The following is a 14413-nucleotide window of genomic DNA, read 5'->3' as shown; positions in this document are numbered from 1 at the left end:
CTGATCGCAGGATCAGGTTCCCCGTTACATCGTAGGGATCCAGTTTAGTTCTATTGTAGGGACAGATCTCCTGTCTTTCCTTAGTGCTTGTAGCAGATCGTAACACCTGGAGCTACACTCTTCCTGTGGGGAGTTACACTACCTTAGCTGCTATACCACCAGCTTCAGAGGACTGTTCCGCAGCGGCGGCCCCTTTAGCCGCACTCCACAGGTGGCGTAGTCGGACATCAAACACCTTTACACATAAACTACCCTTACATTGACCGCCCTGGGTCACGGACCGGGTCACCGCCACGGTGACTACAAACCCCAGCATCTACAGGCCCAGCTCCGGGTACCCCACGGCCCAGGGGGCGCGTCACATGTGTTAACCTGAAAAGTAAATGTGGTGTAATTTACGAGTTTGTGATTTAAGAAGGTTTTGTGCATCCGACATTCAGCGCCTGAGTAACGTCCATCATATCCGGACTCACCTTGGGTCGCCTGACCTGAACCCCACAGCTTCATAGGCACGTATCAGGAACCCTGTGGCTTGTATTGTTAGTATTACGGTAAGCATGTACCTAGTGGAAAACTCCAAAAGAATGGACATATTTCTTTTTTTTTTCCTCGGACCGAACTAGTCCAATGTAAAAATTGTTGCATGCCTCATGCTTGAGTAAGTCACTGAGTCTGTGGAAAGCATCAGGCTGCACTCAGATGACATCTGAGTGCAGTCTGATTTCCACAGACTGACAGGAGAAAAATATATTTTTTTTCTCCCATCTTCTCCTCACCTGAAAGAATCAGATCAGAATCAGTTTGATCAGAGTGTGATTTGCATAATTGACCTGATTCTCCCAGGTGAGAGAATATTGTACACTGGTGTGCACCTAAACAACAGACCTGTGGTCTGTGAATATATCATCATTATGTGGCCGTGGTCACACATGCAGAAATGTTGTATTATTTCTGCATGTGTCTGCAAAAAAAAAATGCAATAGCAATCTGCTCTATTTATTGCCTTTTTTGTTGTTTATTTATGCATGTTCCCTTTTTTGTGTTTTTTTTTTTTTTTACTGTAGAAATGTTGCAATTCTGCACTTCCAGACACAATTGCGATTTTACATCTACTTTGTATGACCTGTTAAATGGAGCTGATTTTACACACACGCACAAAAATGCAGCACAATTTTCCCATGAACCGTAAATGCTGATTCTATTTATTTTTTGCTGAAATTTTTGTGCAGAAAATCTGCGTTTTAGGCTAGGTGCACAGAGAGTGTTTTTGATGAAGTCAAAAATAATGAGTTTTTCAAATGGAAACTTTTGGAATCACTTTTTTTATTTGCCATTTTCTATGCATTTTTTTTTTGTCCAGAATAAATTTGTTAAAAATTTCTAATACATAGACATGTATGAGTAACTTTGATCCGTGACTCGGATTGGATTATGCCTGACAATTTTATTTTTTGTAGAGCGAGTGGTCGTGGACATGTGAATAGCACCACTGATTATAATGGCTACATGTTTTAGCCATGAAAAACACAGATAGAACAGCAAATATTTAAATGAAGCCTAGGAATGCTTCACATCCCATAATACAAACGCGCAAAAAAGGGAAATGCATTAAAAATAAAAAAAAGTAAAGCAAATAGAACATATTTTGATTGCATACTTTGGGGCGGAAAACAGTAAAACTGCAGTAATTCTACCCGTGAGAACTGTATGGAGGAAATATTTTAGAATATATATGGTATTATGTTGGGGCACAGATGATGTGAATTGGACTCTTGGATGCAGTCAGACGGCCATATAAATCAGACAAAGATCGGACCGCAGGGCATGGACCGGCCGGCAGATGGCTGCATGGCAATACATGAAGCTGCCATGTTCCGGTTGGTCCGTGCACTGCGGTCCGATCTCTGTCCGATTTATACCGCTTTCTGACTGCACCCTAATGTGGCACTATTAGTTGTGACATGCACTAATATAAAGGGGTATTCTCATGTTTGGAAGTTGTCCCCTTTTCCATTGGATAGGGGATAACTTCCCTGTTACTGGGGGGTCTAACGGTTGGGACCACCACCCATCCCAAGAACCAGCCCCTTGTGAATGGAGAGGTAGTCAATCATGCCCAGTGCTGTTCCTTTCCTTCCCAATGGGACTGCTGGAGGTAGCAGTCTCCATCACTTCCATAAGAATGAACAGACCCCCAGTTCTCGGGATCGGTGGGGGTCAGAGTAGGAAGACTACTTACGATTTGAAAGGTTATAACTTCCAAATTTGAAAATACCCCTTTAGCAGCAACCAATCACAACGCAGCTTTCATTTCTCAAGCGCACAAAACAAAATGAAAGCTGCGCTCTGGTTGGTTGCTATGGAAAACAAGAATACTTTCCCTCAAAAACTGATGTGTACACATAAATAAGGTCAGGAGACTATATATATTTTTCCTTTCCACGTCCCTTTTCTGTGAGTCTAGAACTCGGCTGCTCTGCAGTGTGTCCACCCTGTCACTGGCGCTGCCCTCTTTAGCTATGGAGTTCCCGGTCACTACACACGTGTATGAGCCGGTGACGTCACTTCCGGTGTGTGGTTCTGGCCAGAGCCCGGCCCTGAACTGTATAGTGGGGAATCATCCCGTCCAGGGCGCCACGGCCGAGTACTCCGGGGTAAGTTACTGACAGCCGCTCCTGCCTGCAGTGCTGTGCTGCGGCCATCACCTGCCCTGCATCCTGGGGTGAGAGTCGAGCCCACACTGCAGAGATCACCTATACATAGCCATGATGTGCAGGGGCTGCTCATACGAGGTGTCAGCTGCATGTGCATTACTGTAATGGTGCTGTGCTGCTGCAGGACAGCCTCATCCTCTGCTGGATGGGACAAGGTCATGATTAATGAGATCTGCAGAGATGGTGGACAGATCAGCCCCGTGCACCTGTCCCCAGCAGCAGCTCCACATCCGCAGTGCATGGTGTCATTCATCACACTGACATCCCATCTACATACACAGCTCCTCACCGGGGCAGCTGATTCCCAGCACATTTCCCATACATATATTAATAAAGGCAAAGATTGCACCCAAAGCCCTTGTCCCCTGAGTTACCATAGTCACATCGTGTCTTAAAATTACCAAACACATGTAATGATCATGCGGTGATCACCGACCCATCCCATAAACCGTATGAACAGCGCAGCAGATTTGGATTGGCTTTAGTAGCATGCAATGATTATGAGCTAGATGCAATATTTCTGGCTGCTGTATGTCGGATATATTCTGATCAGCGTTCACTGTAATGTCCATCACTGAGAAAAGTCGCAGAAAGCTTCTCTTCATTTTACTTGTGATGTTTGTGTTTTTTTTTCCGTTGATGTTTAGTCCTGAGTTATTGTAGGTATTCATGATTATTCAAGGGCAGACTCTGAGCCGTTGGATCCTGCCCTATGGAGTCAGAATAGTTTTTCTTAAAGGGAACCTGTTAGCACGATATTAAAGTAGTGGGATGGCTTTATAGGTGTTTGTCCCCCTTTAAAATTGATATATTTATCTTTTTTTTTTTTTTTTAAAGAGATCCAATGAGACAGTCGTGTAAATCAGGCCAGACGTGCTCTGGAGCGTGTCACTGCACCAGGACTGATAATTCCCAGTGCACTAACTCGCCTCCATTGCACGTCCAGCTTGATTTGCTTATGGTTTCTACACTTGGTGCCTGATTCATTATTTGCATTTTTAATGTCATTTTTCATTTATATTTGTCTTGTGGAATTCGTTGGTGACTCCCCCCTCCCCCCCCCCCCCCCCCAAAAAAAAAAAAAAAAAATCTGAAATGTAATTCTTTTATTACTTTTTTTTTTTTTGTCTTGGATCTGTTTTGCTACTTTTTAGCATAAAAATAGTAGCACGTTTTGTAAACTGGTGCAAAAAATTTGCACCAAAATACCCAGCGTGCATAATATCACTCCAGTGGGAGAGACTGGAGAACATTAGTACCAAATTTTCCAACTTTTTAAAAGCCGCAATTGATGAATCAACCAAAAACATCTGGAGGTATCAAACCCGCTCACAATGGCGAACATACATTGTTCCAAATGTCGCATGTTTCTGATTTGTAATACTATCGCCTTTCATGTGGTGTATGTAGCTGTAAATTACTTTTAGTGGTTTGTAACCCAATAAAGGGGCTTAATACGATGTTGATCGGCGGCTTGTATTCTCTGAAAATTAACAGAATCTGCCCTGGTGGATCCATCGCAGGTCGATTCATAGTGTGATATCACCATGCTCTTGTCACCGGATCCCGGGTGGACACTGGATGGAACATTGGCTGTGTATTTGCTCCGTTCTCTCCATTCTCTGCTATAGGAGCCATGAAGCATTTCCTCTACAGCCCAATTACATTTTTTTGTGAGGTATTAGCATTAATATGTGATGTGGTCAAAAAAGGGAAGCACCCACAGGGGATCACCCTTTTTTTTTTTTTTTTTTTTTTTTTTGTACATTTTGTGGTAATGTATATCACTTTGTTTTCTTCATTGTTTTATTGGCAATTGTTATCCTGCTTTTGCTTTCTAATCTGAAGTTGCCTTTCTGGTATTGATTCTTATCTGGTCTATGGTGAAGGAGGTTTCTTGCATTTTAACATTGATGACCTATCATTATAAAGGCTATTATTACAGAGGTACGGTATGGTAGACCTGAGACAGGTCCAGACATCGTGACCCCCTACTTGGACTGTGAATGTTGAAAGTGTGAAAAATAGGTCATCAATATCAGATTGATGAATATTTTTTTCTAGGACTTTAATATTGATGATCGGCACTCAATCGTCCTTTTGCAAGAGAAAATTTATTGACTTTGTGAAATAAATCTGTACACAGAAATAACACCAAAACGTTTCGGTCTTAGCGATCTTCTTCAGTTGACGGGTAATTCTGCGAGAGATGTGAGCAACAAGTGGGTCCAACCAACTAGCGGTGGAGACCGCGTTGTGATGTCCATGCCCCCACGCGCTTCTCAGCAGGCAGCCCTATTGGGACCCACTTGTTGCTCACATCTCTCGCAGAATTACCCGTCAACTGAAGAAGATCGCTAAGACCGAAACATTTTGGTGTTATTTCTGTGTACAGACTTATTTCACAAAGTCAATAAATTTTCTCTTGCAAAAGGACGATTGAGTGCCGAGGCTCTTTGATCTGATATACCAGGGTTCGGCCCCTACTCGTGCACACTCATAGGGAGTGCAGTGATTTATATCTTTAATATTGATGATGACCTATCCTTCTAGTAGATAAACTATATCAGATCTGTGGTAGAGGTGTTGCAGTACCATGTTTGGCCACTAAATCATGTGTGCAGCTATTCTACTTCCTGTGCGCCAAGGTCCCTTCAGTCAGCTGATCGGGGTAGTTGTAACACCCCTTAAATTTATATTTTATTATATATTTATTATAGAAAAAAAAATATTGGAACAGCACCTTAACAGTTGTAATGGGTGCAAGGACTCCCAAACAGTTATCCTGTTGCATCATAGATGAAAATAACAAAAAGCATGCGGCACTCCAATGGATGAAGGTGAAGGAAAGTGGTATCCATCCACTGTTTGAGAAACGTTGCCACACCAGATGGGCTAATAAAGTCCACTTTTTTCACCTTCATCCATTGGAATGCTGAATGCTTTTTCATCCCTCTCCCTCATAAAAATGATCAATGTAAATCAACATTATTATCCCATGGAGGCCTGGATTTGGAATGATAGTCAAAATCAAAGTGGAAAATCAAATTACAGGCTGATACGTCAGAGGAAATGAGTCTCAGTATTGTGTGTGGCCTCCACGTGCCTGTATGACCTCCCTACAACGCCTGGGCATGCTCCTGATGAGGTTGCGGATGGTCTCCTGTGGGATCTCCTCCCAGACCGGGACTAAAGCATCCGCCAACTCCTGGACAGTCTGTGGTGCAATGTTGCGTTGGTGGATGGATTGAGCACATCTGGGACATCATGTCTCGATCAGATTCAGGTCTGGGGAACGGGGAGGCTAGTCCATAGCTTCAATTTCTTCATCTTGCAGGAACTGCTGACACACTCCAGCCACATGAGGTCTGGCATTGTCCTGCATTAGGAGGAACCCAGGGCCAACCGCACCAGCATATGGTCTCAGAAGGGGTCTGAGGATCTCGGTACATAATGGCAGTCAGGCTAACTCTGGCTAGCACATGGAGGGCTGTGTGGCCCTCCAAAGAAATGCCTCCCCACACCATTACTGACCCACTGCCAAACCGGTCATGCTGGAGGATGTTACAGGCAGCAGAACGTTCTCCACGGCGTCTCCAGACTCTGTCACATGTGCTCAGTGTGAACCTGCTCTCATCCGTGAAAAGCACAGGCGCCAATATGGAATCTGTCAATTTTGGTCTTCTCTGGCAAATGCCAATTGCCTTGCACGGTGTTGGGCTGTGAGCACAACACCCACTTGTGGATGTCAGACCCTCATACCACCCTCATGGAGTCTGTTTCTGACAGTTTGAGCAGACACATAGATGCTAGTGGCCTGCTGGAGGTCATTTTGCAGGGCTCTGGTACTGCTTCTCCTGTTCTTCCTTGCAAAAAGGAGGAGTTAGCGTTCCTGCTGCTGGGTTGTTGCCCTCCTACGGCCCCCTCCATGTCTCATCGTGTACTGGTCTGTCTCCTGGTATCTGCTCCATGCTCTGGACACTGTGCTGAGAGACACCACTACCCTTCTTGTCACAGCTCTCATTGATGTGCCATCCTGGATGAGCTGCACTACCTGAGCAACTTCTGTAGTTTGTAGACACCGCCTCATGCTACTGTACCTCGGGGTGAGAGCAATGACAAAATGCAAAAGTGACAAAAACAGCCAAAGAGGATGACAACAGAGAAATGGTCTGTGGTCACCACCAGCAGAACCACTCCTTTATAGGGGGTATCTTTCTAATTGCCGATCATTTCTACTAGTTATCTGTTCCATTTGCACAACAGCAGGAGAAATCATTCACAATCAGTGTTGCTTCATAACTGGACAGGTGGATTTCACAGAAGTGTTATTGACTTGGAGTTGCATTGTGTTAAAATATACAGTAGAGACAAAGTTTGGACACACCTTCTCATTTAAATATTTTTCTGTATTTTCATGACTATGAAAATTGTACATTTACACTGAAAGCATCAAAACTATGAATTAACACATGTGGAATTATATACTTAACAAAAAAGTGTGAAACAACTGAAAATATGTCTTATATTCTAGGTTCTTCAAAGCAGCCACCTTTTGCTTTGATGACTGCTTTGCACACTCTTGGCATTCTCTTGATGAGCTTCAAGAGGTAGTCACCAGAAATGGTTTTCACTTCACAGGTGTGCCCTGTCAGGTTTAATAAGTGGGATTTCTTGCTTTATAAATGGGGTTGGGACCATCAGTTGTGTTGTGCAGAAGTCAGGTGGATACACAGCTGATAGTCCTACTGAATAGACTGTTAGAATTTGTATTATGGCAAGAAAAAAGCAGCTAAGTAAAGAAAAACGAGTGGCCATCATTACTTTAAGAAATGAAGGTTGGTCAGTGCGAAAAATTGGGCAAACTTTGAATGTGTCCCCAAGTGCAGTTGCAAAAAACATCAAGAGCTACAAAGAAACTGGCTTACATGAGGACCGCCCCAGAAAAGGAAGACCAAGAGTCACCTCTGCTTCTGAGGATAAGTTTATCCGAGTCACCAGCCTCAGAAATCGCAGGTTAACAGCAGCTCAGATTAGAGACCAGGTCAATGCCACACAGAGTTCTAGCAGTAGACACATCTCTTCAACAACTGTTAAGAGGAGACTTTGTGCAGCAGGCCTTCATGGTAAAATAGCTGCTAGGAAGCCACTGCTAAGGACAGGCAACAAGCAGAAGAGACTTGTTTGGGCTAAAGAACACAAGGAATGGACATTAGACCAGTGGAAATCTGTGCTTTGGTCTGATGAGTCCAAATTTGAGATCTTTGGTTCCAACCACCGTGTCTTTGTGCGACGCAGAAAAGGTGAACGGATTTACTCTGAATGCCTGGTTCCCACCGTGAAGCATGGAGGAGGAGGTGTGATGGTGTGGGAGTGCTTTGCTGGTGACACTGTTGGGGATTTATTCAAAATTGAAGGCATACTGAACCAGCATGGCTACCACAGCATCTTGCAGCGGCATGCTATTCTATCCGGTTTGCATTTAGTTGGACCATCATTTATTTTTCAACAGGACAATGACCCCAAACACACCTCCAGGCTGTGTAAGGGCTATTTGACCAAGAAGGAGAGTGATGGGGTGCTACGCCAGATGACCTGGCCTCCACAGTCACCAGACCTGAACCCAATCGAGATGGTTTGGGGTGAGCTGGACCGCAGAGTGAAGGCAAAAGGGCCAACAAGTGCTAAGCATCTCTGGGAACTCCTTCAAGATTGTTGGAAGACCATTTCCGGTGACTACCTCTTGAAGCTCATCAAGAGAATGCCAAGAGTGTGCAAAGCAGTCATCAAAGCAAAAGGTGGCTACTTTGAAGAACCTAGAATATAAGACATATTTTCAGTTGTTTGACACTTTTTAGATAAGTATATAATTCTTCATGTGTTAATTCATAGCTTTGATGCCTTCAGTGTGAATGTGCAATTTTCATAGTCATAAATATCTTTAAATGAGAAGGTGTGTCCAAACTTTTGGTCTATAGTGTGTATGTGTATATATATATATATATATATATATATATATATATATATATATATATATATATATATATATGACAGCACCATTTCATATTACTCACTAGTCTGTGCCAAGCCTCGAAACAGTCTGTCCAAACTGCTGCATGTCAATAGAAAAAATATAAAGAGGCAGCACTCCAAGAAATTTAAAAAATATATATATATATATTCTCACACAAAATCCATATCCTTTTAATTTTTTCATTCTTGGTCCCGAACCTGTTGTATAATGAAGCACATCACTTTGGTTTTCAGATTTGATGGATGCTGTTATATTTTGTAGTAAAATTAAGTAGCTGATATATTCTATATACAATATTAGTTGGAAATAGATATCCATCATCGCTATTTGTGTCTACTCTGCTACTGTCCAACCACGATCACTTCTATATTGTAGTAATTGAATGATAATGGATGTGTATGGAGATGACACACCGCATTTCAAGGCTGGCTTTAGAGGCGTTGTCTTAACACTTAACTTTTTTTTTTTTTTGTAGGCATGAATTGATTAAAATAATAAGCGGAGGCATACTGCGCTCCCTCTGATCCAACACCGGTCGCTCTAGAGTTCTAAGCTGGCTCCAGAAACAGTCTGCCCCCTTCATAAGTCAGCGCACTGCTGCAGGCTGTAGTTGGCTGCAGCGGTCAGGTGCCTAGAGCATAGGCAGACACTGCTTCTGGAGTGGCCTGTGTTGGAGTATTCAAATGCTCCATGTCCCCATTTATTATTTTTAATCAATCTATGGCTACAAAAAAAATAGTTTTGCTGTCAGACAAGCCCTTTATGGCAGTTTTTAAGTTGCATGAAAAAAATCTAATTTTATTTTTTGCCAAACCAGTAAAACCAGCGCCAAGAACTAATTTACATGAATTAGACAAAAGCCTATATAGAGAATGAAATCAATGGCCTTATGCACATGGTAGCAGCCTCCATTTTGGATCCTGCCACAGTCCAGGGGATGAATAAACATGACGCACTCCTCTGTACTTCTGGAAATCAGATTATGACGGGAAGGATCGTCTGTCTCCTCGCACCTTCTATTCAATCATCTGCTGTCAGGGCTGATGGATATATAAGCGGTGAACGATCCGAGGTGGGTGTGACGTCAGTCATCCTGATTAGCCTACATTGTATGATAAACGATATTATGGCCGCACACATTTCATCTCTGCTACTTATTTGTGCCACTTTGATGTGTCTCATCTTATTTCGCTTTCTTATGTAATAAGCCCAGTGGTAAAAAGGGAACGCTATTACCAGTGTATAATTCTTACCCTTTTTAAAGAGGACATGTCACTTTGCCATAAATGTGTACTTCATTTCACTAGGTAAAAAAAAAAATTACATATTTATGGCAAGTAACTGGTCCTCTTTAAAAAAAAAACAAACAAAAAAAAACCCCATATCCCGAGAACAGAGGGGTGCGGGAACCTATAATGAACCGCGCCAAATTCATCAGAAGAGGCACTATACATGGATAAAACAATTACATATTAAGTGCCACGTCCTGCTTACATCTCTAGGACCCCTTATCTAGGGTTATTTAGTATATGCATTGCAATGTTCTAATATTTATTCTTGTCATATACTTGTATTTTGTGGTGTCCAGGCATATGAAATCAGTGATTGTGCTTATACAGAGAAAGCATTGAGAAGCAGAGCTGCAGTGTGAAGCATGGGGGAGAGTCCTAGCAGTAGCCTGGTTTAAAAGTTCTGTCCTGGATTAGTAAATCATGGCTGACTTCTTCCAAAAAAAGTGGCACACATGTCTGAAGGTTTTGTCTAGTGTTACAGTCCAACTCCATTGTAGTAGGTGACGTCAATGGGATAGTGAAAATCCAAAATCACATTATTGTGTTGTGGAATTTGCTGCAGATTACCTGTAGGTCCAAAATAATTGTCTAAAATAATAATAATAAAAAAAATATACTATATTGCCTCAGTATTTGTAAGCCAAAACCAGGATTGGTGATAAATACAGAAGTGGTGATGTGTTTCTATTATACTTTTCCTCTGATTGTTCCATTCCTGATTTTGGCTTATAAATACTGAGGTAAAAAACTCATCAAATACTGAACTTGTGAACGTGGCCTTAAAGTACGGGGATGGTCTGTATTCCAGCCAGTAATCTGCTCCAAAATCAGAATGATTGAATGCTGCAGATTTCCGTGCGGATTTTCCTGCAGATTCTTGGTGGGATTGACTGCAGAAAATCTGGACTCACTTTTTACTTATTAATTAGGCAACTTTTTAGCCCCTTCTCCAGTTTAAGGCTCTTTCTTTACATGCCGGCTGCCTATTTTCTCAGCCAATGTGCGGGTTTCCAGCGTTTCCCCCCTCTTCCTTGCGTTGTTCTCTATGGGGTTGTGCGGCTTCTTCTTTCTCTGTTTCTTACTTTGATAATCATTTTAGTCCCTCTTCATAAACGTCAGCGGCCGATGCTTATGTAATTGTACCAGAGGCGACTCCTCTCCCCGCACCAAACCCGGTAATTTCCACAGTTTTCTGTATCCTTCTGGGAGGAGGTGAATCAGCGTCACATCACAAGCTGAGAGACACACACGCTTTTCAGTGTTGTGACCACACAGCCGCCTGACCCCGCGCTTTTCACAGTGTGTCGGTGACATGTCCATTAATTTGCAGCCTGTAGACAGTAATTTCACAATTTCTATTTTCATCATAGTACATGCAAGCCAAAACCTGCGGTACAACAATTTTTTTTTTTTTTAAGCTACAATCAGCATTATACAAGAATAGGCTGAGTTGTGTATATGGCTATTGCTGCTTTTAAAATGTATTGAACAAAACACTTATTCTACTAAATAGATTTTTTGTATTTCTTGCATAAAAAAAGTTTTTAATCCTGAAAGAAATTCCCACTTGGAAAGTTTTGTTGTTGAAGAATTCAGAAGATTGTTCCTTAAAGAGGAGTTCTCATGTTGTCTCTTGAGCTGCTCAGATCTCTGCAGGCTCCTTACTTCCTGGTTGCTCAGGGGTGAATTATATCCTCCTTGAGTGGCAGTGCTGACATTAGCTTCTTTCTGCTTACACACTAAGCCTGGTTATACACTTTAGATCGCTGTCAATGCTTTGTCCGATCGTTCGACTGACTGCCCACTCTTCCATACACCCGAGTGTTTGCCCAGCTGAACGCTCCTGTGTTTTTGTATGTTAACTCTTCTCACATATACAGCACCATGGAATCAATTGGTGCTCCAAAAATAAATGATAGAGATAACAGAGATTTTGAACAAGCACACAGTTCAGGAAAGTGAGAGCCATGATTAAAACTGCTCTGGAAGTTGCCAATGCTTGGTACACAGTGGGGGAAGATTGTGATTCTACAGAACTGATAAGAGCCCTGCCAGAGACCGAGATGAGCTGCTAACTGCAGCATAGAAATCAATGCTGGAGAGAGTCTCCTTTGGAATACACCATTTACCTGCAGATATAGGGTTAAATTGGAAGTAAATGCCATTACAAAGATGACCAGCCGTCTTAATAAAAGTCTGGCTCCTGGGAGAAACGTAACTTATTTTTACAGGGTTTCGGTCATTGGGGGAATGCACAGGGGGATGCATGGAGCGGCTGTAAGCACTTCGCGGCACTTTGATTGTCATTGTGCATTAAATTTGTGCAGTGAGCTGTCAATCAAAGTGCTGGGGGAGGGGGTTTAAACTAATGAGAAATATGTGGATAAGCTGCACCTTTTGTATAATAAGAAATCTACAGCACTATCTTCCCCTGTGGATTTCACTCCGGTTTTACCAAAAGTCAGTGTCATATTTGCCCTGAATTTTACAAATTGTGTCATTTGACTCATTGCATTTCCATTAGCATGATTGGCTTGTTATGGGGAGATGGAAATAAGCCGCTATCGGACAACTCTGGCAGCTCATCTCACAAGAAATCAGAGGAATGGACATATTGACATTCAACATGTCTAATCCTTTTTGTTTGTTTTTTTTTTTTTTCTTTTCTTTTTACCATATTTTTTTCACCAGTGGGAGAGTTGAGAAACACGCCTTCTCAAATAAAAAAAAAAAAAGGTTGGCGTATCTTGGTGCGCTAATTCAGTGTTGTCATGTTTGGCTACTATAGAGTGGTGGATTAATCAAGACTGGTGTTTCACATGCCATTCTTAATTAATAATGTGCTAGACCGTATTAGTTAGGCGGTGTTCACCTCTTAATCAATTTGGCATCAGAGTCAGAAATGTATTCTAGTCACAAATGGCGTGATTTATAGTGAATCTGTAGGACCTCACAACCTTCACTAACAACTTTCTAAAAAAGTAGGTGAAGCTGGTGTACAAACGACAAAAGTTGGAAAAATTTGTGACTTTGGCAAAAAGGGCTTGATGAATTGCCCCCCGATGCATTTCCTTTCATGATCCCCCTTTTGAATGCCTGCAAGTCGGAGAATGGCGCAGAATGCTATCCGGCGGTGACGTGACCCCTGTGACTAATAGCCCCCACACTGTATAAGGATATACAGTCATGTCGAAGAGTGATGGCAGTGGCACCCTTGAAATTGTTCCAGACAATGAAATATTTCTCCCAGAAAATTATTGCAATTACACATGTTTTGTTCTACACATGTTTATTCCCTTTGTGTGTAGTGGAAAAACACAAAAAAATAGCCAGAGAAATAAACCCAAATTGGACATAATTTCACACACAATCCCAAAAATAGTCTGGCCAAAATTTTGGGTAAACAACTTTTGTTTTAAACATGTGATACTCATTCAAACTCACCTGTGGCAAGTAAGAGTTGTGGACAATATGAAAATCACACCTGAAATCAGATTAAAAGGGAAGACGTTGACTCAATCTTTTCGTTGTATGTCTGTGTGTGCCACACTAAGCATGGAGAACAGAAAGAGGAGAAAAGTACTGTCTGAGGTCTTGAGAACCAAAATGTTTGAAAAATATCAACAATCTCAAGGTTACAAATCATCTCCAGAGATTAGCACTGTAGCTAATTTCTGGGAGAAATTATTTTATTTTCTGGAACAATTTTTAAGGGTGCTAATACTTTTGGCTGTGACTATGTATTGACGGAGGGCAAATGAGGCTACAAGACCAGATAGCGCACACATCTCTACCTTGCTTCTTAGTCGGCCACCGATATTCCTTTTCAGCCTTCCCCGTATAATGAGAGTCTGTATCGATTGATCCCACCTGAGATATCGGGCCGGTTTACAGAATACTCTATGAATTCATTATCCCGAGCGGAGTTTTCTCTGCAGTGTGAAACAAAGAACATACCTTTCTGTGAGCAGGAGAGGGATTTCAGACAGCCGCATGTTGTGAAGTTTTATTGCGCACTCTGGAGAAGTCAATAAATAATCACAATCTCTATTTAAGAGCTTACGTGTGGAACAGTTAGGAGGCGGCAGGGGAGCTGAGATTTCTAACTGGAGGAATTTATTAAAGAAAACCTGCTACTCCAAACGCTTGCGTTAATCTCAGCGAAACCAGCAATGCTGCTGTAGCTAAATGTCAGCCATCTGCATGGGTACAAGGAAAGGGCAGAGAGGTCTTAAAGGGGTACTGGTACCAGGACAGGGTCACTTTAACTGGGGTCATCTGAGATCTACCACAGCCAAAATGGTACGTCTGCCAATTAAATGGCATTTTAAAAGTAATCTGTAAGTAAGATCAGCCCCCCACCCAACCCCAAA

At 42.2% G+C, this 14413-nt stretch overlaps 1 protein-coding gene across 3 annotated transcripts in view; it reads left to right on the top strand.

Annotated features, from left to right (window-relative positions):
* The first annotated feature begins 2549 nt into the window (after positions 1 to 2549).
* Positions 2550 to 14413, top strand: part of FAM222B (family with sequence similarity 222 member B) — a 187816-nt gene continuing 175952 nt past the window's right edge. For 2 of the 3 annotated variants that reach the window (XM_073667885.1, XM_073667890.1), the window contains exon 1: positions 2550 to 2654. The gene's annotated coding sequence lies outside the window, so the exon portion shown is untranslated. The remainder of the gene's footprint in view (positions 2655 to 14413) is intronic. The other variant, XM_073667887.1, reaches the window with a different exon arrangement.

This window comes from Phyllobates terribilis, unplaced genomic scaffold (genome assembly GCF_046119375.1).
Source record: "Phyllobates terribilis strain yellow unplaced genomic scaffold, ASM4611937v1 Scaffold_2__4_contigs__length_985480577, whole genome shotgun sequence".
Taxonomy (NCBI): Eukaryota; Metazoa; Chordata; class Amphibia; order Anura; family Dendrobatidae; genus Phyllobates; species Phyllobates terribilis.
The sequence above is the reverse complement of the archived record's forward strand: the minus strand, read 5'-3'. Positions and strand labels throughout refer to the sequence as shown.